Below are 22,428 nucleotides of genomic sequence, written 5' to 3'. Positions count from 1 at the left end.
AATGTTAGTCCGAGACGTTAATCTTTAAAGATTGAGTCTAAGTCTGATCTTTCCTTAGGAAATGAAGGAATTTAGTTAGTTGCTTTTCCCTAACATTTTGATGCGCATGTAACATTTGTTATGTAACATTCGTTATGTAACATTCGTTGCGTAACATTCGCACACAGCGATCTGTAACTTGATCCTCGATCTTTAATGCGTTCACGAGCCAGGAGGCGTGATTATTAATGTAACTTTTGCCAGTGCATGTCAGGTGCTTCCCGCATAAACTCGCGTGTTTATTACTTCGTGTAAAGTTATATTAGAGTTCAGGCAAATGTGAATTAAAGCTCGGCTCGTCGCGACGGGAGCACGGACGGCGCCGGCGTGCAGAGAACGGCCGATCTCTATTTCTCGAATTCGATATCAGAAGCGCTTTTAACGAGAGTTTCTCGCTACTGACTACCACTGTGGCAATTGAAGGAAAATTCGAACCAGGAAGGTAACGAATTTCTCTAAGACGGAATATCTGCGATTCGTAGATAGATGAATATTCCGAAAACTACCACCAATGAATTCCCGTCGCTCGGTCGCAGAGAATTCTCGAGAAAATGCAAACATAATTATTAAATAAAATCATGAAAAAGTTTTACGTTATTTACCCGATCGAAAAGTTGTTTCTTTTCTATTACAAAGTTATACTCTGGAAGATTTGATATTACTGTGATTTATATTTATTGAATGTTATGTGTAATTTCTTCATTGCAGTCTTTGCCTCTTTCTCTATAAATTTTAAAGACATATTGTTTTATACATATAAAAAAAATATTTCGCCAATTTCCCGTTTGTTTGTTTCTTAAAATATTTTACAACGCATTTTCTTCGAGATATACACATGACTCAATAATAAAAAAATAAATCATATTTAATTTGCACATTTATACCGCATATGTAATATTGTAATGTTGTAAAGAGAGAGAAAAAGAGCAACTACATTTATTTTTCAAAAGATCGCTTTATACCAAAGTTTGAATCAGATAATATAATGAGTATGAATGCGAGAACTTTACGTTTCGTTTAAAAGAAAGTTAATATCGTGAATTAACGCATGGGTTAAAAAAAAAAAAAAAAAAAAAAAAAAAAAGAACGAAAGAATAAAATTACGGCACCAGTACCTTCTGGCTACTGACGTACATTTTAAATATTCGGAATCATTTTCGCGGAATTTGTTTTTTCTTTAAACTTTCGTAAACTTTCCGCTGACGATCGATCCATTTTTCACAGATCAATATAGAGAAGGAGCGAGGCGTCGGTTTTGCAATATGAAAGAAAAAGAAAACTCTGACGTCGGGGGTGCGCGCAAAAATGCTCTATTTCCATTGCAATTAACAAACTTTCTGAATCTGTTTGCCAGAGAAATTTTCCCAATTTTTCAGAGCTCGCCGCGAGATCCGAAACAGCGTATCGGTCGTAAACAACTAATAATCCTAACTGGATCTAACTGGTATAGTGATTCGCCCGAGGGAAGAAGAAGAAAAAAAAAAAAAAAAAAAAGGAGAAAAGGCTCGAAACGCTCGCTCGCTTTGCTAATTAGCCCTCTCTGATCGAGCCACGGCGACGACGAACTTTTGCCCCGGGGTCTGCCGGTAGGTTTCGCCCGGGTACGTTTTAAACGCGGGGAGACGAGGGGAGAAGGTGGTTTAATCTTCGCGGGATGTACCCTGCTGCTTGTATACTCCGGGACTCTCGTCGTGCGGGCGCGGAGGGACAATTCGACGAAGTGTTAACGCTGCGGCTCGCAAGTGCAAGTTGCGTTAACCGCGCTTAATTGCGCGCAATTACCCGAAATGGCAAAGTAACGACCGGTTGCCTGGCCTTCCCGTAGCCGCGCGCTACGTCTGACGACGACGTGGCATGCCAACCCCCGCTTTTTCGCAAACTCGCTAACACGTCCCCTCAGAACCCATCCCCCTTTTCTCCCTGTCGCTTACGGTAAGATTAGTCGACTGAAATTACTGCTAATTTTTGCGACTAATTTGCGAAAAAAATATCTATACCATAATAATCGAGTAATATTTTATCCAACGTATTTGTTTCGCGCGTTAAAAAAACTCCTAAACATTCTCGTACGAAAAGAATGCATGGTTTTCATTTTTTATTTATTTATTTTTTTTTTTTTTAACAATTGATCGCATTGTCACAAAATATTTTCTTTCTTTATGTGTAGTAATGATTAAAAGATTTCAAATATAAAATATAAAATTGATGAAATAAAATTCCTTGTGCGACAATCGTATAATTTTTTTCATTTGAGTGCTTAAATTCAAAAAAGCTAATATTTTATTTTAAAAATCTTAAAATTTTTGCAATATAAATAATTATAACGTAAAAGACTCAGTATTAATATAATAATAATTTTTTCTAAATAATTTTCAAGAGAAAAATTTGATAAAAATAAGCATAGTGATTATTTTTCAATCCCCTAATTGTTTACAGCTACAAGTTTCAATTGCAGCTATTTTCGAAAAATAAGAAGAACTCTTGTCTCCGCTCAATTACAGTACAGTCTTGCAATTAATGATCTGCTGTAATCGTTCTGGATTTGTCGCCTTCATTCGAGGATGAAAAACCGCGCGACATTTCACGACGTAAGTGCACTTGTTATTTCGCCATTCCCGGTAATTGCGCGCAATTAAGCTGGGTAGTTAAGGGCGCCAGGGCTGTATGCATGTATGCGGACACGATCAGCACTCTTGGCCTTTTGAAGGCCGGCACTTTTGTGAAAATATTTTCATATTATGTAGCTTTAGATTTAATTTCCGCTAAATTTTGCGTCGCACATTTTTCTGCCCTACGGTTCTCATCCTTTGTGAATTATCATCCTCGAAAAGAATGTTGAATATAGAAGACAAGCCTCATTTTATATTATTTTTTAGAACAAGTAGTGGTAATTAAACTATTTCTCTACAAATCGCATTTCATTTATCGCATTACGTTTTTTTAATTTCTGAATATATAGTATAAGAGTATATATATATCTCAATATACATATACATATTAAAGTTATACTGCACACAAGTTTGAAACTGGTCTTCGCCTTCTAAATGAAATCGGCAAGTTTGCATTCGGATAATTTCGAATGCAAATTCGACTCGATTCTCTAATCGTATTTCAGTCGTACGATTTCAAAAATTCTTGCCGCTGTAGAAATATAAATAAGCAAACGATGTTGCATCGCGTTAGCAAAATAAATAAATAAATAAATAAATAAATAAATAAATAAATAAATTGATGTAAAATAAGACGAAATATCCACGTTGGCAAAAGAGTAACAATAAAATTCAATAAGATTGGACTGAAGCTCTTTCATCTAGCATTGTACTTAGATTATACGTCCTGCCCAGCCCATCTTGCACTCTCGCACCTTGTTCGCTGCACGCTTACCGCGAGGGTCAAACGACGTTAACACTTCAGCGAATTGTCCGGTCGAGTGCCCCGCAATTCGCAGACTGATCTAAAATTGAGATCAAGGATCGAGGCGTCTCTATCGACTCGTGCTTGTACCCGCTGATCGAGAAGCTCGCCTTTATTCCAATTGGTGCTCGTTTAAGCACCCGGTCAAATGCATTTGCATTCGAACTTGTACGTTGCGACTTTCGACGTTATATTGTCGCCGCTTTCTGTTCTTGATTGAGAAACGCGACACTTGAGAAGAGTCTTTTATTTTTTACGATTACGACAATAAATTAAATTCTGTCCGCGCGATCAATTCTCTTTTCTACATTTTATTGATTTAATTTTAACTATATGTATATAATATTCTTATATCTTTCTATATAATATTTCATGATTTAATTGATATATTTTTTCATAGGCTATGATGTAATCAAAATATACAATACTGAATTGGCTCTATAAATGAAAGATATGATAAAAGTTAAGAAAAAAAGACTAAAAAAAATGTTCTAAAGGAATTAAATTATAACATTTTTTGTTAATAAACATGGAACAGTAATTACATTTCTTGGTCAATTCAAATCTTTTTTACGGCACGCGCGCGCAAATATTTGAATAGAGATAGAGATTTGATAGAGGCTGCAATATCGCTGATACTTGACCGAGAATCGTACGAGATCAAGTTTGTCTGAAGCTCGTGCGAGTTTTTCGTCGAAGACGACAAATCCAGAGCAATTAAGAGTGGCCATTAGTTACGAGGCCATTTTCGCTGAATGGAACACGAAAGAGCTGCCTTAAGCAGCAGTTCATTGAAATCTAGGTTAACACTAGCAAATTTATCCTGCCAGCTATTCGTCGTTAGATTATTCGCTGCCGCTACTGTCATATTTAAAAATGGACTATTATTTCAACCTCGTGAACGAATCATGCTTTGTCTGATTTTTTAACGACGACAAGAATTTATAATTATCTTGCTACAAGAGAAAATTTATGAAAACTGCAAAAGGAACTAATAGAAATTTATGTGAAATATCTCTTATACTTTTTACGATTTCAATGGCTTTCTTATAGAAATCCAATTTAATTTTCGCGCGTAGCGAAGATATTGTATTCGTTTCGAGAGATAATTAAAAGATCGACGTGATTACGCGCGTGCAACACATGTATTAATTAAATAAAATTGCATATTATGCGGATTGCGTAATTATTTGCGCTGATAATTTAATATCATGACATAGAGAAAAAAAATTACTTTAAATAATACAATTTTTAATCATTAAAATGATAGCCGATTAAATTTTACGAGAATATTTCATACATCATAATTTATAATAAACTATAAAATATATTACAACGCTATATAATTAACTTTCTCTCTCTCTCTTTCTCTCTCTCTCTACTTGTATAAATAAGTCATATATTATCGAAATGTTTACACAAAGAATCGCGCGAGTGAAAGTATCGTAGCTATCGCCTTCACATCTACAAAAATTTCATTCATGATCGCGCGTTATCTTGAAATATCAAGACAGTCAAGTGACGTAATGATTTCCTTATATTAATTTTAATGCAAGTTCTCCGAACAATTTAAAGTTTTCCTAAAGCATCATAGAGAGATCATTATTTCTCGCAGCTTTCCAAGTTCTGACATTACCGTGTATCTTTGCAACTAAGCTTCAAATTAAAACTTTACTAAATTCTAATGGTGTTCGTTATGCTCATTTATATGATACAATAAGACAGAAGAGCGATATAACACGAGGCACGGATTAAACAAGTCTAATCCACAGACGCGGCGATCTCGCAATGCGAGCTTAATTACACTTAATCAGCCGAAATGAGGAAATAACGAGTTCATTCGAGGCTCATTCTGCGGTTAAATGCAGTCGTACGCGGTTTTTCATTCTCGAACGGTGACGCTATAACTCAATGTAATTGCCATAGGCAGTATTTAAGGAGTTTTCTTTCTGTACGAAATAACCGTAAAAAAAATTTATTTGAATGAACTAAAGTCGATCTCTCAGGAATTGTTTTCGCAAAAATAAAACTCACGCAATTAAATCATAATAAGCATTTTCAAAAAATTAATTTTTTTTTTTTTATTTTCTATTTCTTAATATGAAATAAAAACTCGAAATTTTTACTTTCATTTTTTTCCCTCTAGACTTGATTTAATATAGTTTTGCTTGAAAAAGTGCAGTGCTCTTATTTTCCGTTAATCTAACATTTTATATAAGTACTGTTTAAGAGTTTTATAAAGTGTTTTTTGAAATACTATCCAGGTTTGTCGACAATTCATATTTTCCGTGTATTCTTTGTTTATGTTTGAACGGAAGATATGTAAAACTCTTTACATTCAACTCGCGTTAAAGCAGAAAAGTCCTAAGACCTAAGGTGAACTTTTGCGATCGTAAAATGTACGAGTTCTACTTTTAAAACATTCTTAAGAGTCGTCGATTCTCGTCGCAAAATTGAACGAGCTTAATAACAGGCGACGTGAATCGGTCGGTTTACCAGAAAAAAAAGACCAGGGACCATCACTCCTACGAACGACGGGCGTCGTCGTTGTCGGAAATCCGAGCAATTAGACGTGCCACGGTGCAAATGTCAGTTACGAAACCGTGCCGTGTTGAATGAAAGGGCGACAGGGGGGAGGGGTGTCGGGAAATGTTTTAAAGCGAGCTTTATTGAAATCTGGGTTAACACTCGACTGACTCAACTGTCGGTCGAGTTGTGCAGCTTCGCTTCTCGATCCACTGCGCTATCATCAGGTCCTGTTCGGGTCCCGAGAGAATAAAAGCCGCTAGGAAGGGCTCGGGCAAATGCCCATGATTCCCCGCGCCCACGCAAGAGTAGCGTAATTACCGATGTTGGCAATTAAGGAGCGCACTTTACGTTTCGCGCCTTCGTCGTCAATTAAGTGACTCGACGGCGGACCACGACCTCATTCGTTGAAATGAACATAAGGGCACGTTGATGTTATCGATATATCTCGAGCATGATATTTTCTATCCAATTTCTTAATAGTTCTAGAAGCTGGAGAATTTCTCTTCGACTCTTACGGATATTTATGACAAAATACAAAAGAACCTAACCGCAAGAACTTTCATTCACTATTAAGAAAGTAACAAAGAACTAATTCTATATAAAAAAAAAATTCAAGAATATATGTTTTATAAACGTGGTATATTAATTTTAATTAAAGTTATGATTTATGTTACTACCTAGTTAGTGTATTGGTAAAAAGCAAAAATCAATTTTCTTTCGAAATTGAATTTATAAACAAAATTTAAAACGAATATGAAATTGTTTGTTTTACTCTTTTGCTAATCAATTTTGCATACTTCAAAATCTGTGTTAATAAACTACCAGCAGTAACACATATTCTACGTATAAAAATCTCTTTCCATTGGTTGCATGTTAATATATTGTATAAAATTTTTTTATAAAACACATTTTGTTACTTCTTTCAATTTTTAATAATACAATATGTTCTAGTTTACAATATTCTAACGTCTATAATATATTTTGTATTAAATTTTTATGTTATCAAGTTTTTATATAAAATTACAAATTTTATTATAATTAATTTTTTTATAAAAATCTCAAATAAAATAACGCCTTGCACATTGAATCATATACACATAAATGGTTTAAACAAATGTATTTTAATGTATATTATGTTTCTAATTTTATTGATCAAGCACAAAGAGAACGGAATTGCTGCGTTTATATGTATATACAAGCGTGGTATAAAAAAATAAATTGATTCTAAATAATACAAAATGCAAATTCCATTAAGCGAATGATGCAATATAAAAGTGACGACAAACCATCCAAAGCTCTTTGAGCCCTCATCGGTTGCCAAAGTTTTCACGAAAATCCCAACAATACCGTCTCGGGTCACGAACTAGGCAGGTCCGCTTCATCAGCCCAGAGAAGTCGATTAATTCAATTAATTCAATCTGGTAATTGCTTCCCATCGATCTTGGCCTGCGAAGCCGGTATTACCTGACGATATATACCTATATATATATCCGACCGACGGCTTTTTCTCGATTTTCTCGCCCATCCTTTCCTTTCCGTCCTTAGCCAAGAGACAGTCGCTTAAGGCTTTAAGGTATCAGCTTCGAGAAACGCAAGAAAGACTAAATCTTGTTCCCTTCTATATTCTCATTCTATATACGCCACGTTCGCGGAGAATAATCAAAATATAATATAATTTTTTTAAAAGATTATAATTCCAATCAAATTTAAATCGTGGTAACATAATGATGGAATAATTGGAATATTTTTTAGAAAGTAAATTAAATCATAAAAGTTTAATCATGCAAAAATTGATAATTTATTATAAAGTAAATTAAGTTATAAAAATTTGATGAAATAAAAATTGATATTTTTACATTTTTCAAAATAATTTTTTTGTTTAAATTAGTTTAACAATAAGTGCGCTAAAAATATAAACGTTACGAATATTTAAAAAGAATGTTGAAACGCACTTTTTCTCTCTCTCTCTCTCTCTCTCTCCCTTTCTCTGTCTTGTCTGAATTTTTCGAAAATAAACTTTTATATATAATAGTACAAGCGTAATATATTTTTTATATTAATGTTTAAATTAATATAATCTAATATAGCGTACTAAAGATTACATATGTACTAAATGGTAGAGGTATCTATCGTTAAATTTTCCTTCATCGAACACACACGCGCAATAATCACATTTCGCAGAATTAGTCTTTTAATATCTATTACATTTGGCCTGAGTTAATTTGCAAATAGTGCGGGAGGCATTTATCGAATTGTTACGACACAGCAAACGCGGCGAGCTTCTAATTGCTCATAACGGATCTTGTTTTGCATTGCCTACATTCTCATTGCCGAAACATCGAGACGAGGAAACTTTGGCGAAAACGTAAAGTCGATACGGGCGAACGATGCGTTTCCTCGAATTTCCCGCTTATACGAGCTAATTCTCGTCGAATATTATTTTGCGCACATCCGAGATGCACTTGTTCCGACAGTTGTCGCACGAAGAATTCGCAAAGTTGGCAAACACTGCAGCTAAAAATTGTTTTTTTCTTTCTCTCTTTTCTTTTCTTTTTTTTTTTTTTTTTTTTTTTTTGTTTTATTTTAAGGCAGAGCCATTGTTCGCAGGCATCGTTCTACACAGGCGCTGTTTCGCGAGATGCCACTTTTCACAGCCGAGCGGTTTATCAGATTTATCTTTCCTCTTTTTTGTTTAACATCATAATAGCAAAGTTGCCACGAAAGAGATTAAAATTGTCGGCAAGTTCATGTGTTACGCATTAACCTGAATTATAAATTTGACTTTAGTAATGTATGTCACAAGCATACAACTTTGCTCATCAACGCGTGTGAGGCCAAAGTAAAGAGAGCGCGCTGTATCGGTTAATTAGATTAATTTGCCCGATATCCGTTATAAAATATGAATTAAAATATTCTTTACGTAATTTGTAGTCGGAGGAAGAGGCAGAGTTGGGAAAAGATCTTTATCAGGAATTTCACACTTGGTGTCTGATTTTTTTTTTTTTTTTTTTTTTTTTTTTTTTTTTTCGAGTTGCGGCATCGTCGTAGTTAAAAAGTTCGCGCTCTGAAACCGTCGAATGCAGGCGACGGCACGAGAGTTCCTTAGATTATGCTAATAGGACTCTCTCTCTCTCGCTGTACTCGATAACTAACTGGATCAAAGTTTTCAATTAATAACTTGTCACCGGCGGCGATACCTTACTCCGAAACTTCGCGCATTACTCCGTGCATCAAATCGGCCCTCGTTACAGTATTTTCGACAGGAAGGTTCCCGTAGGTAGATCACGCTGCTAATTGGCAGCTCCTCCGATCTCGCCGTGGCAAGTTTGTGTTGACGTAAGTTATTACCCGCTTATACACTGATTATGTCTAATACTTGCAAAACTATCATATTTAGACAAATATGTGCAAAAACGATAATTTATTATCGTTACTAACAATAAATATATCATTTACAGTCACGTCAATTTACTTAATTGAGATATTAACCAAATTTTTAATAACTATCCGCTTTATTTTGAAATTATACATTTACAATAAATATAAAATGTTATTCGAATAAATCCATATATTTAATATAAATTATTTAGACGGCTAAATATTGCAGTTAATATATTTTTCGATCATTACATATGTTTTCCTTTTTGTTTTATTGCAATTTTAAAAAGCGTGTTTCCGTTTGCCTGAAATATAAAAAAAAAAAAAAAAAAAAAAAAAAAAAAAAATAATTTTTTTATATTCTAATTAAAAATCAAATTTCACTACATACTATGTTATATGTATATTTTTAAAAATTTAGAAAAATTATTTTAAAAAAATTTAAATCGAGATAGTAATCGATTTTGATTTGTATATGTATTTTTATTCGGAAGACACATGGGTACACGTTCTGTATGCAGCTCTCGTCTTTTCGATCCTTCGATTTTTATTCAACAATTTAATCCATTCCGTTACTTACGAGTGTTATTTCGGGTACGCATTCCACGCGCGTAACCAATACTCTCAAGACATCGTGATTACGATATCGTTCGCTGAAAATCGCGTCGACGGGCAACGTCATGCATTCGGTACACGTAATCGACGGCGGATGTAGATACCCGGCAAACACGGAACGCGATTCGTTTTAGGATAAAAATATGAAAAAGCAACTCGCAACAAAAAAGAAAAGAAAAGAAACAAGCCAGGCGCGACACAGTAGCGTCGTGTACCGCGAAATAATCCGTCGCTGCAAACCGGTGGGAATAACGCAAAAAAATGTTACAACACCAAAATATCATTTCTCGCGACATATACGGTGGCGTATGATTTCAACCCTCGAAAATGGACTCGAGAATATCTTCTTCAGAGTGTTTGCGGAAGCATTGAGAATTCCCGCGAGAGACTGTGGATCTTAACAATAGCGGATGTTGGTGAAGTTTGGAGAATTATTCATATCTACTTAATACTCGACTGTCGCGTGATTGTAAATTTGAATTGTCTCGCAACTCGGTTGATAGCCCTCGATCATACTAAAGCTGTACAGATTTTGTAAAAAAAAAAAAATTTTCAATTCGTGAATATTTCGATTTATAAATTTTTTGTTCAATGTGATTCCTTTCATCCGCTTATTTCTAAATACTAATGATTTATTTTTTTATAAAGCAATCTATACAAATAATTTTAATATTTACGAGAATTTAAAAATTATACTATTATATATAATTTTTTAAGTTAATTTAATAAATTTAATTTTTTATTTTTTGTTTTATTAAATACAATAAATTATTTAAACTCTATCTATGTATGAACAAAAAATTCTCAGTTTTTGTGAATATTTCCATTCAAAACTTTTGAATCAATAATCTCTTTTATTATTATTTTTTCTATAATAGATATGATTGTTTTTTTCTAAAATAATCTATAAATAATCTTGATAATATTTCAATATTTTTTACTTGTTTATGCAATTATATAATTCTTAATTATTATAATTACATTCATATTTTTCATTTTGTATAAAGTCAAATGGAATAATTGAAATTTATGAATAAATGACAAACAACGCACATAATAATCTTTTGAAGATAAAATTAATAGTTAATGATGACTAACAAATATATGTAAATACTCATTATTTCGTATGTACACAAGAGAATCGTCAATATTTCATTATCAGAAAACACCATTATACTCACACATACTGCCCCATTTATTCGCCAGTTTCAATTATCACATTGAACGTTATTAATTATAATCATCTTTTCACTAGGTGTAAAATTTGATAAATTAAGCGTTGAAAAACCCATCTAAATACGTTAATGAGAACGTTTTGATTCCAATTCGATGGAAAAAGTGAGATAAAAAACTCTATCTTGTTAGAGCGAGCACATCGCGTGATTCCGCACGTAATTATTGCACGCTTTTTACACCGAGCTTTGATTTCTTTATAATTTTTTTACTTTTAAATACACACACGAACGTGTACACGATAATAATCGACGATGATCATTATGAAAAATTCAACGAAAATCGTAAAGTATAAACTTTATAAAACATATACATTTATCATCAAATAACGCAATCAATTATTTTTACTGACAATTGTGAATAATGTGCATATTTTATTATATTTTACATACAACATGTGAAACGTAGTAAATTGAAAAAGACTTTTAATATATAAAAATAAGTCGAAAATGTAGAACAAAAAGTTGCGAAAAGTTTGATTTTAAAAATTGAACAATTCATAACATAATTATGTTCATTTGAACTTCATCATTTCTAATGACTTTTGTTATACAGTATCAAATTTATCTCTTAACAATATTATATATATTTAAAAATATTATATTAAAGAAATTATTGCACGCTTTTTACGCCAAGCTTTCATTTCTTTGTGAATTTTTTTACTTTTGAATACACGCACAAACGTTTGCACGATATCATCATCATAATAAAAAATTCAACGAAAATCATAAGTATGAACTGTATGAAACATACACATATATCATAAAATAATGCAATTAATTGTTTTTACTAATAACAATGTGCTTCTCTATTAAAATTTATTTAAATAATTACTTTATACGTAATTTTTCCACTGAATTTTTCGAAATAAAATATTAAACTTTTATGTAACAATTTCCAAAAAAACTTTTACATTCTATATTTTCAATGTATTTTTGCATTGTCTCTTTTTGATTATACTACATTTCCCTAGACATTTATATACTGCGTATTTCATATTATATTTAAGTATCATATATCTATACAATAAATAATTATTTCTATGTATACATAACAATTAAAATTTTATCAACTGCAAACTACTGTTCAATTGTCTCTTTCAATTATACTATACATACATTTTCCGAGATCTACTATATATGTATTATATATATATTTAAATATTTCATATACCTATATACAAAATATCGACTTATTTTCTATAAAATATAACAATTAAAATTTAGTTAATTTCTGCCGACGATTTTTTTAGCATTTCTTGCTAGATTTTAAGCGCTTGAGAGTTTCACAATAGATCTACAAAAAGTTATATGCATAAAAATTATTACAAAATTAAACAAATTAAATTGCCAAATTAAACATTGATCATACTTCAATATTTCGAGTTTAAATGATATTTTGTGTTATTCTGTAATTACTAGTAATTTCCAGAGAGAGTTTTATACGTAAAAATTATTCGAATATTTATTAGACAAATTTAGATTGCCCGAAACGCCAAATATATATGAATACAGTGGATGAGACTTTGGTAGTATTTTAAATAGTATTTAGACAGTTCTATCGACTTATTGAGATTTCGTGTCAGTCTGTAATGACTTAATTTCCAGAGAGGATTATGTAAAAATTATTAGAATACTTATTAAATAAATTAAATCGGCTGAGATGTCAAACGAGATGAGACGCTAATCATATTTTAGTTGTTCTATCAACTTTAAATGAGATTTCGTATTAATGAGATTAATAAGATTTTATGTCGTTTTGCAATCATTTATATTTAGTATTACTTTCTGAACAGAGTTCTAGGTATGCGTAAAAATTGTTAAAATATTTATTAAACAAATTAGATCGCCGATATTATCATCAAAATCATTTACGTCCAGCGTGTTGGATCATCTAATTTGTATGATTAATACAAGTCTATAATTTTTACGCATAGAACTTTTTGTTCAACTATTGCGCACTCTCAAGTGCTTAAAATCTGACGATGCTAAAAAAATCGTCGAGAAACAAAGTGAGACGCAGCGTGAACCCAGCATATCTGTTTCGATTTTTTCCCGAGTCATTATTTTAATAACCGGAATATTATTTGTTTCTATCAAGAATTTTAGAATTATTAAAAATAAAGCCACGGCTCTCAACAATTAATGAGTTTCCACGAAGTGAAAGGTCAGCTTCATACACACTCAAATAGAATGCATAAAATATGCTATGCAATAACCGCTCTAAAAAATTAATTTCGCGAATAATACATAAATTATAATAAATTACCTCGTATGTAATAAATTGCCTGATTACTCCCACAAAGCCCGATGTTATCCCAGGCCTGCTCATTTTCTCCTAATCCTTCGTTGATGTATTTTCAAAAGCACTCGCAAAACACTCGCGCGACATTTTGCACTCCCGACTTCGATATATACATATAACGTTTATAGATACACGAAACGTCACCAAACATCGCGCGCGAGGTTCACTCTTTCCCTCCTGCCCCTTCTTACCACAATACCGAATCACCTCTTCCGACGAATTCACGATCCTTAGACACGTCCCTTGACACTCGCGAGTATTTGTCGACACTCGGGATACAGAGGAGTACCTTTGTAATGTTACAAAATGCGCGATGCTTGTCGGTCGAGCAAATGGCCGCCGAAATACACAACGGCGTATGAAAACAAGGCGGCGAGACAAAGTTGTAGAATAATCTGGAAATATCACCGGTTGCGACTATTGCAATTATTCAAATATTTTGAGGCGTAAACAAATACATAACAATTCATTAACAAAATCATTAACAAATAATAGAACAGATATATAATTTATCATCTTTATAGTATGTATGTACAAAAGGTGATAAATGTCTTTACATATGAATTTATACACAATCGGAACAAAGACATTTTCTATACACATATGTATATATACAAAATATATAACTGTATTGATATGTACATAAATTTATTTGTAAAGGTTTTAATGACGCCATCCATATATATGCAGAATTAATTGATTACAAACAAGTGAAAATATGAGCGCCTCACCTCGGTACTTACATATCCGGACGATTAATTAATTTTTACGCATAGAACTTTTTGTAAAACTATTGTATTTTTCAAGCGTTTAAATCTGGTAAAAAATGCTTAAAAAATCATCAGCGGATAAAGTAAGCAGCGTGAATTTAATATTTTGATTTGTCTCATTGAGCCATTTTCTTGTTTAATAATCAAAACTATTTATTTAATCAAGAACTCTAGATCTATCAGAAATAAGGCTAGAACTCTCAACAATTAATGAGTTTCCACAAAATAAGACGTCAATTTCACTCACACAAAGTTTGCTTAAATTGCAAACCATTGTTCAATTACACGACATAAAATCTACTATTACCATTTTCGTTATTGCAAAACCGTATAATTTAATACCGCAGTAAACTTTAGTTTTTGTTTATGATTTATACTGAATGATAAAGATCGCCCGTAAAGATCGACGGAAAGAGCTTTAAAGCCATTCACAATAATTACTGGACGGCGTTCGCGGGGCGGGCAAGTAGCTGGAGTAGACGCGACAATGTAATCCGCGAAAATCCGATTTTCCTCAGAAGAAGAATGATTTACATAAACCTTTTACCGGAAACGGAGAAACGGTATTACGTCGAGTTAAGGGGGCGCAAACGAGGGGCGCGAGCCGCCGCCATGCGAGCGAAACTTGTTACGTGAAAATATGAGGAAACCAGGAAAAGGCACGTAAAACGTCGCGCCATTGTCGGCACGCGTTTTCGGAAAAATAAAAGCGGTGACGGCTGCAAGCTCGAGAAGGGAAATTTCATTTCGAACTGACGCTCGCGAGCGTCGTAAACGAAATTAATACAAGACAAGTGCTTTTATTGCTCGGACGTTGGTTTCGTCGAGCGATTCTCTCTTTGCCTTCGTCGCGAACGCGATTAATTTCTCCTGTTGTTCTTCTTGATTACGCTGCCGCGATAAACGAGTAAATGTTGCTTTATATTTGCTGAAAACGAAACAAATTCTTTGCATTTACGACGATACATATATATATATATATAATCGACGTTGATATTCAAATGAAAATTTAGTGCTGAAATTTAAAACTAGTTGGAGTCATGCACAGCTTTATTATAAGTCTAAAGCATATGTTTATCCTATTTTTTGTAAAAATTAACTTTAAAATAAAAATTTCGGAAACAATTTTTCTCTAACTTTTTATTTTTCATTCATCCAATTTTATTTGATTTTAATAATCTTATTATAATATTATTTACTATATTTGAAATGTTAATTTTAAATAAAAGAAAAAAAAAAAACATTTCGCTAAATAAAATTCAACATTATTTATGCAGAATCCTTAATTTAGTTCAATCGTTATTATCATAATTATTATGCTTGTTGTTATTATTATACGCCTTGTACATTTAGGTTAATACATTCTATCCGTTTTGCAACGTTCCCAAGGTAAATCTGCATCACATTTATATATGTCGTAAAAGGAATGCGTCTACTATGCTTTTTATGGCTCTCGTGCATCTGATTTTCCCGAGAATTTTTCTTAGTCCAGCGTACATCGTAGGTTACAACAAAGGATGCTATCCATCCGCCTATTAACCGACCCGTAAAAGCGGCATTTACATTTTTGCGAGAAATTGGAGGGGCAGAAAAAGAGAAAACGAGGAAAGACCGCGCGCAGCCCGCGACCTGATGCAGGTGCATCCCCCGCAGCGAAAGTCATAAAAGCTCAGCATCTTCATCGTGACACAGGCAAGCCACGCATTTTATTTGCGTATACCTCGCACACTTTTTCGCACGGCGATAAACAGAACGAACGTGGAGTTTACGACAGAATCGTTATCTACTTTCTTCCTCTCATCCCTATCTCTCTCTCTCTCTCTCTTCTTGACGATGAAAACGAAGAGAATCGGATAAAACTCACTCTATCCGCTCGGAAATGAGATGACACGCCAAAAAGCGAGAAAGACGTTTGATTTCTTCTCTCCTGCACGTGTATATCGAGTAGGATAAAGAGGGCGAGTTCTCTCTACAAAAGTCTCCCGTACACATTTATACTTAAGCGAGTGTAAAGTCGCTTTCTCTGCGATAGCTCGCCGAAAGAATATTGTCGTCGTCCGATCGTATTCGAATTCGAATATCTAAACGCACGTGTTTTCTCACGAAAACTACGCGATTAATATAAAAAAAAAAAAAAAAAAAAAAAAAAAAAAAATTCATCGCAATAGTTTTCAATTTTTTTTTTTTTTTTTCATTTTTTTTTTCTCCAAGTACTATTTCACCTCAATGAAATCCGGTAGCGCATATTATATCCATATACCGAGCGACCTGTGCATCGTCGCTGTAAATCTCGCTTGGAGAGATGACTGTAAATTAACTCTTTTGGCGAACGCCGGCGAGAGAATCACGCGAGTTCCATTCAAAACGACCGTGCTGTGTGCTCGCGGTTTGAAAATTTTTTCCATTTTTTACGTCGTTAGAAAGTGCATTATTCCGCGCGCGCGCCACTAGATGCGCGCGTGCGTTTGACGCATAGATAAACGGGTATCAGGGCGGTTCGGTGAAACGCCGTTAATCCTTTGTTTCTTCTTTTTTTTTTCCTCCCTTTCTTCCTTTCTCTCATTCATTTTTTTTTTTTTTTTTTTTATTTTTAACTAACGAAACTCCCATCGTTCTACACTGGTCGATGAAGCGCCGGACGAAACACGTCGGAGGCGGCGCGGATTATTTTTCCCGCTCGCCGAGGGTTCCTCGAACTGACCGGGGCTAAAATCGAGTTATCGAAACGAAAATACATTCGTAACCGAGAAATCGCCGTTGGCCGGCAGTTCGTCGTCCCTCGACGCACATAACTCGCGTCGTCGCGGCGCGCGAACCGAATCGTCGCTCGTGGAGCGACCGTCCACCCACCCGTCGAAGGCTCGTAACTTTTTTTTTTTTCAAACCCCGCCACCGTCGTCGACGCGGTCCATTTCGCCATTTACCGGGTACGCGTAGGATCGAGGCGGTAAGGCGGGAGAAATTTATTTGCCTCAACCTGCGCGCCATTTCAACGCCATCCGGCTTTATAAGTCGCTAAATGCGCGCAACTTGAAACGCACAACTTGGAATAATTCCAGACATTCCCACATTTTTAACGGTATTATTTTTGCAAGGGAAAATAAAGCTCGTTGAATTTCTGCCGGCTCGTTGAGAAAGAGAGAAGAGATTCCGCATGATGGTGCACATACATCTGCGAGATTATAAAAGTTGAAGAGTAATCTTTAAAGTAAAAGATTCGTGTCGCTTTAACATATGCTACGCGCATTATAATAATATATATGTGATTATTAGAAGAGAGAGCGTTTATTTTATAAGAACGTTCCGTGAAAATGAAACTTTCGGAATTCGGTATTTTATACGCAACGAGACCTAATATTCGTGCCAAGGGAGTAGAAACTGTAAGACGACTTTAATAAACAAGTTAGTAATAGAGTCTTTAGTAGTTTGTACTAGAGTTTATAATGAATACTAGTAGCGTGTCGATTAATTCGAGAATATAGAATGTACATACACTATAAAATAAATAAAACGATATAAGTAAAAAACATTAAAATCGAACTCTGAACACAGAGTCTGGAAGTTTGTATTTTACATTGCTTATATTGTGAATATATCTATGAAAATGCAACATTTTTGTCAGTCGTTTCTTCGTAAATGATAAAGTGAAATCTCCGATGAAATATAAGCAAGATACATGATAAAATTTCATAGCGCCTTGGAGGATTCCACTACTTCTTCGTGACATCCGAAGGAATGGACTTTCCGCGTTCCTGCGTCCGAACCTTCAACTATTTCATAAATCCAGTTTAAAATTGTTTCGTGCATTACAACTCGTCATTTTCTTTGATCAAAGTGATATCAAAATATCTACTGTAAAATGTTGATTCGATTGTCTCTCGGCTTCGTAAAAATATTTTTATAACAAATTTTTATAAACATTATTTCTGCGTTTCTTTTACTTGTCAAGAGAGTTTCTTGAATAATATACAGAATGTCTATTTTACATTGTCGATTTATTCAACGTGAAAAATATTTCACGATATAGCACTGCATATGCAATCGTGCATCTACAAATATGTATATTTAATGTATTCACTAGCCTGAATTATAATTCTATAATTTTTTTTTAACGACATAGAACGTAGATAATACACTGTAAAAATCAAAAAGACACCAACTCAACAATTATTAAAAAAATGTTTTAAATATAAAAAAATCAATATCAAATTATACATGTCATATATTGTGAATTTCGTAGAAAATAAAATCCTTCAATCTATATAAATTTATATAACTTTTTATACTGTATATTATTATATATTATTTTTCATAGAAAGTGAATGAATCTAAAATTTATTTAACAGCTGTAAACAGCTGTATCTCTTTCTCTCGAGCAATCTTTCAAAGATATCCAACGACAGAGTAAACGTAAAGTTCTGCGAAAATAGTTGAATCCTCCGATAGTTTCACACAAGAATAGTTTCCATTATTCCACTAGCGTAAAATGGCGAATTGATATCGGCGTCAAGTGCATTAAACTTTCTACAAATTGCATTGTTCCCATCGGCTGTTCCACGTTCATCGAAATAGACATTGTTGAGCAAATTGCGCGCGCTATACCAGAGGAAGACAATCCGTGAATTCTTTTGTCTCGATAACAAAGCATTGGGATATAATAAAAAAGTTTGTTCCTTTTTTTCTCAATTTTGTCGCAATGTTGATTCGATTCCACAATTTGTCAAAACAATCGAAATGGAATAAAGCACGTTTTTCTAAATAATTTCGGTACTGTATTTATTTTTTATCATGAAATAGACAAAAATATTCACTGTCCTTCGCGCGTTAATTTCTATAAACATAAATAATTCGAATTATGGCTTGGAAAATGACAAGTGATAAACATTCACAATCCGTAAGAAAAAGGTATTAAAGCGTTTCCTTTCTAAAGCTCCGTCGTTAACGGTAGGTCGTCTTTCCCGAGATCGAAACGACAGATCTCTCGTGCAAGATAAGGCGAAGTCGGGGAGGCAATTAATTTCTTTCACTGAGGTAAGGAGGATAGCCCTCGTTATAGTACACGATATCTCCTAATTAGTTTAAACGATCGTGCTCTCGAATTGAGCGGAAAAACGTAGCTTCGCAAGGAAGTATCAAATCCGATTTCGAGACACGTCTAACGAGCATCATAATTTGGATCGTGCTGGTTGCCCGGAAGAGTCCCGAATGCAAATAGGACGACGAGTGAATTCTGTGTGAATATATATTTAAAATGTGCGTATCTATATATATATATATAATTCATTCAATATCTCTTAGGAAGTTACAGGAAATTTTTACCACTTTTATCGTGTTATATTTTAACGACAGATTTTCCTTGAAAAAAATAGAAATGCCTATTATCATTCAAATATAAAAAAAAGATTTCTTCAAATAAAAATGAATCAAGGAATAATCTGCGTGCGTTGACGGTCCCTTAACACAAATTCCAACTGTAATAAATATTTAATCGTACTACTTGTTCAACATTCTATACTTTATATACAACATGTAGTGTGGTCAAGAGTTAAATATGGAAATACTAACTTTAAGTTTTACCCATATGTGTTTGATGTGGTCTGATGCATATACACTTACACTACTCTCACCGGTGACGTTCTCAACTTCCATCCTAAATAAGCTCTTGGATTAATTTATTAAATCTCATTTCCCTTCCCTCTTAAATGAAATGAAAATGTCAAATTTGAAATTCGGAGAAAAAGACAGCAACTGACAGTTAAATTTCTACGTAATAGTAATATCAAGAGATGGAATGGAATATGAAAAGGTTGGATAAAAAGAAACTTTCAGTAGACAATTGAAGCAAAGTAAACCTTTACGACTAGAACTAAAGTTCGCCGCACGCGTTCCGTTTGTGTGCACAAGTATTCTAAACTGCATTATCGTTACAATCACGATTCCATCGGGCAGACGCGTTTCTTACAGCGAACCTCAACAGTTTTATTACATCTTCTCTGGTTCTAAGCCAGAAAGTTTATCTGCTTTATTTTCGGAATGTCTGTCGTTTTAACAGTCGGATGATCGTGCAGAATGTTTCGCTTACGCTTCACTAACCTTGCCTTTAAAACAACATAATTCGCGTTAGCGCAAATTACGTCGACGAATCTGCAGGTGACTTTAGCCGGCCTGGGCCGAATAAAACGTGCTGGCCGCAAATTTCGAAAACGGCAACCTCCGTTGCCTCCCCAACGCTTGCTTTAATCTATCTGGATAAGTGCAAACGCCCGGGATATCTTCCGAGTTTATCAAACGACCTAGAATAACAAACTTGCTTGGGTAATACAAGCTACCACCGGTCGCGGCAATTATAACTTGCGCTATACACTTCGCGCTGAATAATATCGCTCGAGGTAAGAAATAATAAACATTCGCCGTCGCGCGTTCAAAAAGTCGGATAATGAGCAACGAGGCGTATCAGCGGTATAAGATGCAGCGCGATGCAATTTCCACGAACTTCGCATTTTGTTATCGTAACGCGCGGAAAAGCATTCGCTGCGGGAAAAGAAACTCGTCAGTTTTCGCATAAACCGTCTAAACGAGAAACAAATCAGAAAATGTATTGCACAAGCAGCGGGAGAAATAAATCTTTAAAAATAATATTAAAAAACGAAAAAAAAAAAAATGCCATGATAACAATAACATTTTAAAAATAATATTTTAAATAATAAATTATTCGAATTTTATTTTCCCATTATATACTTTTGAAGAAATCATTTTATAACAGAGCAAATTACATTTTAATCGAGAAATAATTGGGAAAAGAATTTATCGTGTGATATGATTAAAAACTCTGTGATTGACTTTTTAATATCACGATTTCCATGAAAGTTTACTATACTAAAGCGCAAAAAAAGAGAAAGAAAAATTAAGAACGACCTAAACCGTCACCACAGAGGCGAAGAGTTCATGGACCACGGGAAATTGCGTTAGATATGCGGAACAAGTTGCAATTGGAAAAGTTTCGTGGAATCGCAAATCTTCCAAAAACAGCGCGGCAGCGAGCGATGATGAACGGAATGCGTGGTAACAAATTGTTAATTTGTGCACTTGTCAGATTCGTCAACGAGAAGACTTGTGTAGGAAATAAGAAAGAAATGTGATGCTTGATAAATAACCTAAAGTGATAAAAATTATATTCCAAAAGCCTTTTTTATGTTGACATATTTTTTACAACAGAAAATGAAAGTATAATAATAAAAAGGAACTCAATCTCTATTATTTGAACGAAATAGATAACATTTTTTTCCTCATGCAAAAATGTTCCAAGGCAGAGAATTGCCTTGAATTTTAAATAAGAATGTTCATTTAGTACAATTTTGTAATAAAATTTATAAGAATATAGTATAGAGGAAGAAAAATTCCACGTGCTTATTCGAAACTTTTGTGACTTAATAGTATAAAAATTTTAATTTCTGCATATTTTTTTATAATAAAATTCAACGTATAAATTCTCATTCAAAGAGATATTTTTAATCTCGAATCAAAAAGCCTTTCGTTTAAGAGTTAATCTAATCTATGTGATGAGCACAGATGCACATATGCGTGCTCACATGGTCGTCGTTACGAGATATTTTTCCGTATGAAAACTGTTTAATGCGAAGGAAAGAAGCGCACTTTTGTCAGTGATTTTTTTTCGAGAGGATATGCGTGTATCTAAAAGACGTTCTTCGCGAAAATTTCACAGTGTATGGCCCTTTCCTCGCGACGAAAAGTTACTTGCTGAGAAATTGATGGTACGGTTGCAGCGTAAAAATAAGAAGGTGTCGGTCGTCTTCGAAAAATCTAGCGGAAATCTCGAGGGGACTGGCTTCAATCTCGATCGCAATCACGATGCAGACTTTTTCACACTACAGTCGACTCCGATATACAATTGCGTTAATCGGTTGAGAAATCGGGAAAGTGATCGCGTGAAAGGACATTAGGAGTAGGAAACCGCAAAGTTCAATAGTTGAAAAAGTTTGAGTATCTCGTGTACGATATGGAATTCGATTCGGTTCAATATACAAAATAAACTATGTGCGATAACCAGATTCAGGGTGCTCATGTTTACAAGTTTTATTGTGTTTTATTCTGCTGTATTATAAACGAAATAATATACTCCATATTC

The 22,428-nt window shown here is 33.9% G+C and overlaps 1 protein-coding gene across 9 annotated transcripts in view; it reads right to left on the bottom strand.

Annotated features, from left to right (window-relative positions):
• LOC140676548 (nephrin) overlaps positions 1-22,428 on the bottom strand; it is a 240,444-nt gene that overhangs the window by 158,753 nt on the left and 59,263 nt on the right. The window contains exons 1-2 of one of the 9 annotated variants that reach the window (XM_072911706.1): positions 14,590-14,604; positions 13,477-13,907 (exon numbers count right to left, since the gene is read on the bottom strand). The exons of 7 other annotated variants lie outside the window; for them this stretch is intronic. The gene's annotated coding sequence lies outside the window, so the exon portion shown is untranslated. Of the gene's footprint in view, positions 1-13,476; positions 13,908-14,589; positions 14,605-22,428 lie in introns of those variants that run through there. One more of the 9 variants, XM_072911705.1, reaches the window with a different exon arrangement.

Source organism: Anoplolepis gracilipes, chromosome 2, assembly GCF_047496725.1.
Source record: "Anoplolepis gracilipes chromosome 2, ASM4749672v1, whole genome shotgun sequence".
In the NCBI taxonomy this organism is placed as follows: Eukaryota; Metazoa; Arthropoda; class Insecta; order Hymenoptera; family Formicidae; genus Anoplolepis; species Anoplolepis gracilipes.
The sequence above is the reverse complement of the archived record's forward strand: the minus strand, read 5'-3'. Positions and strand labels throughout refer to the sequence as shown.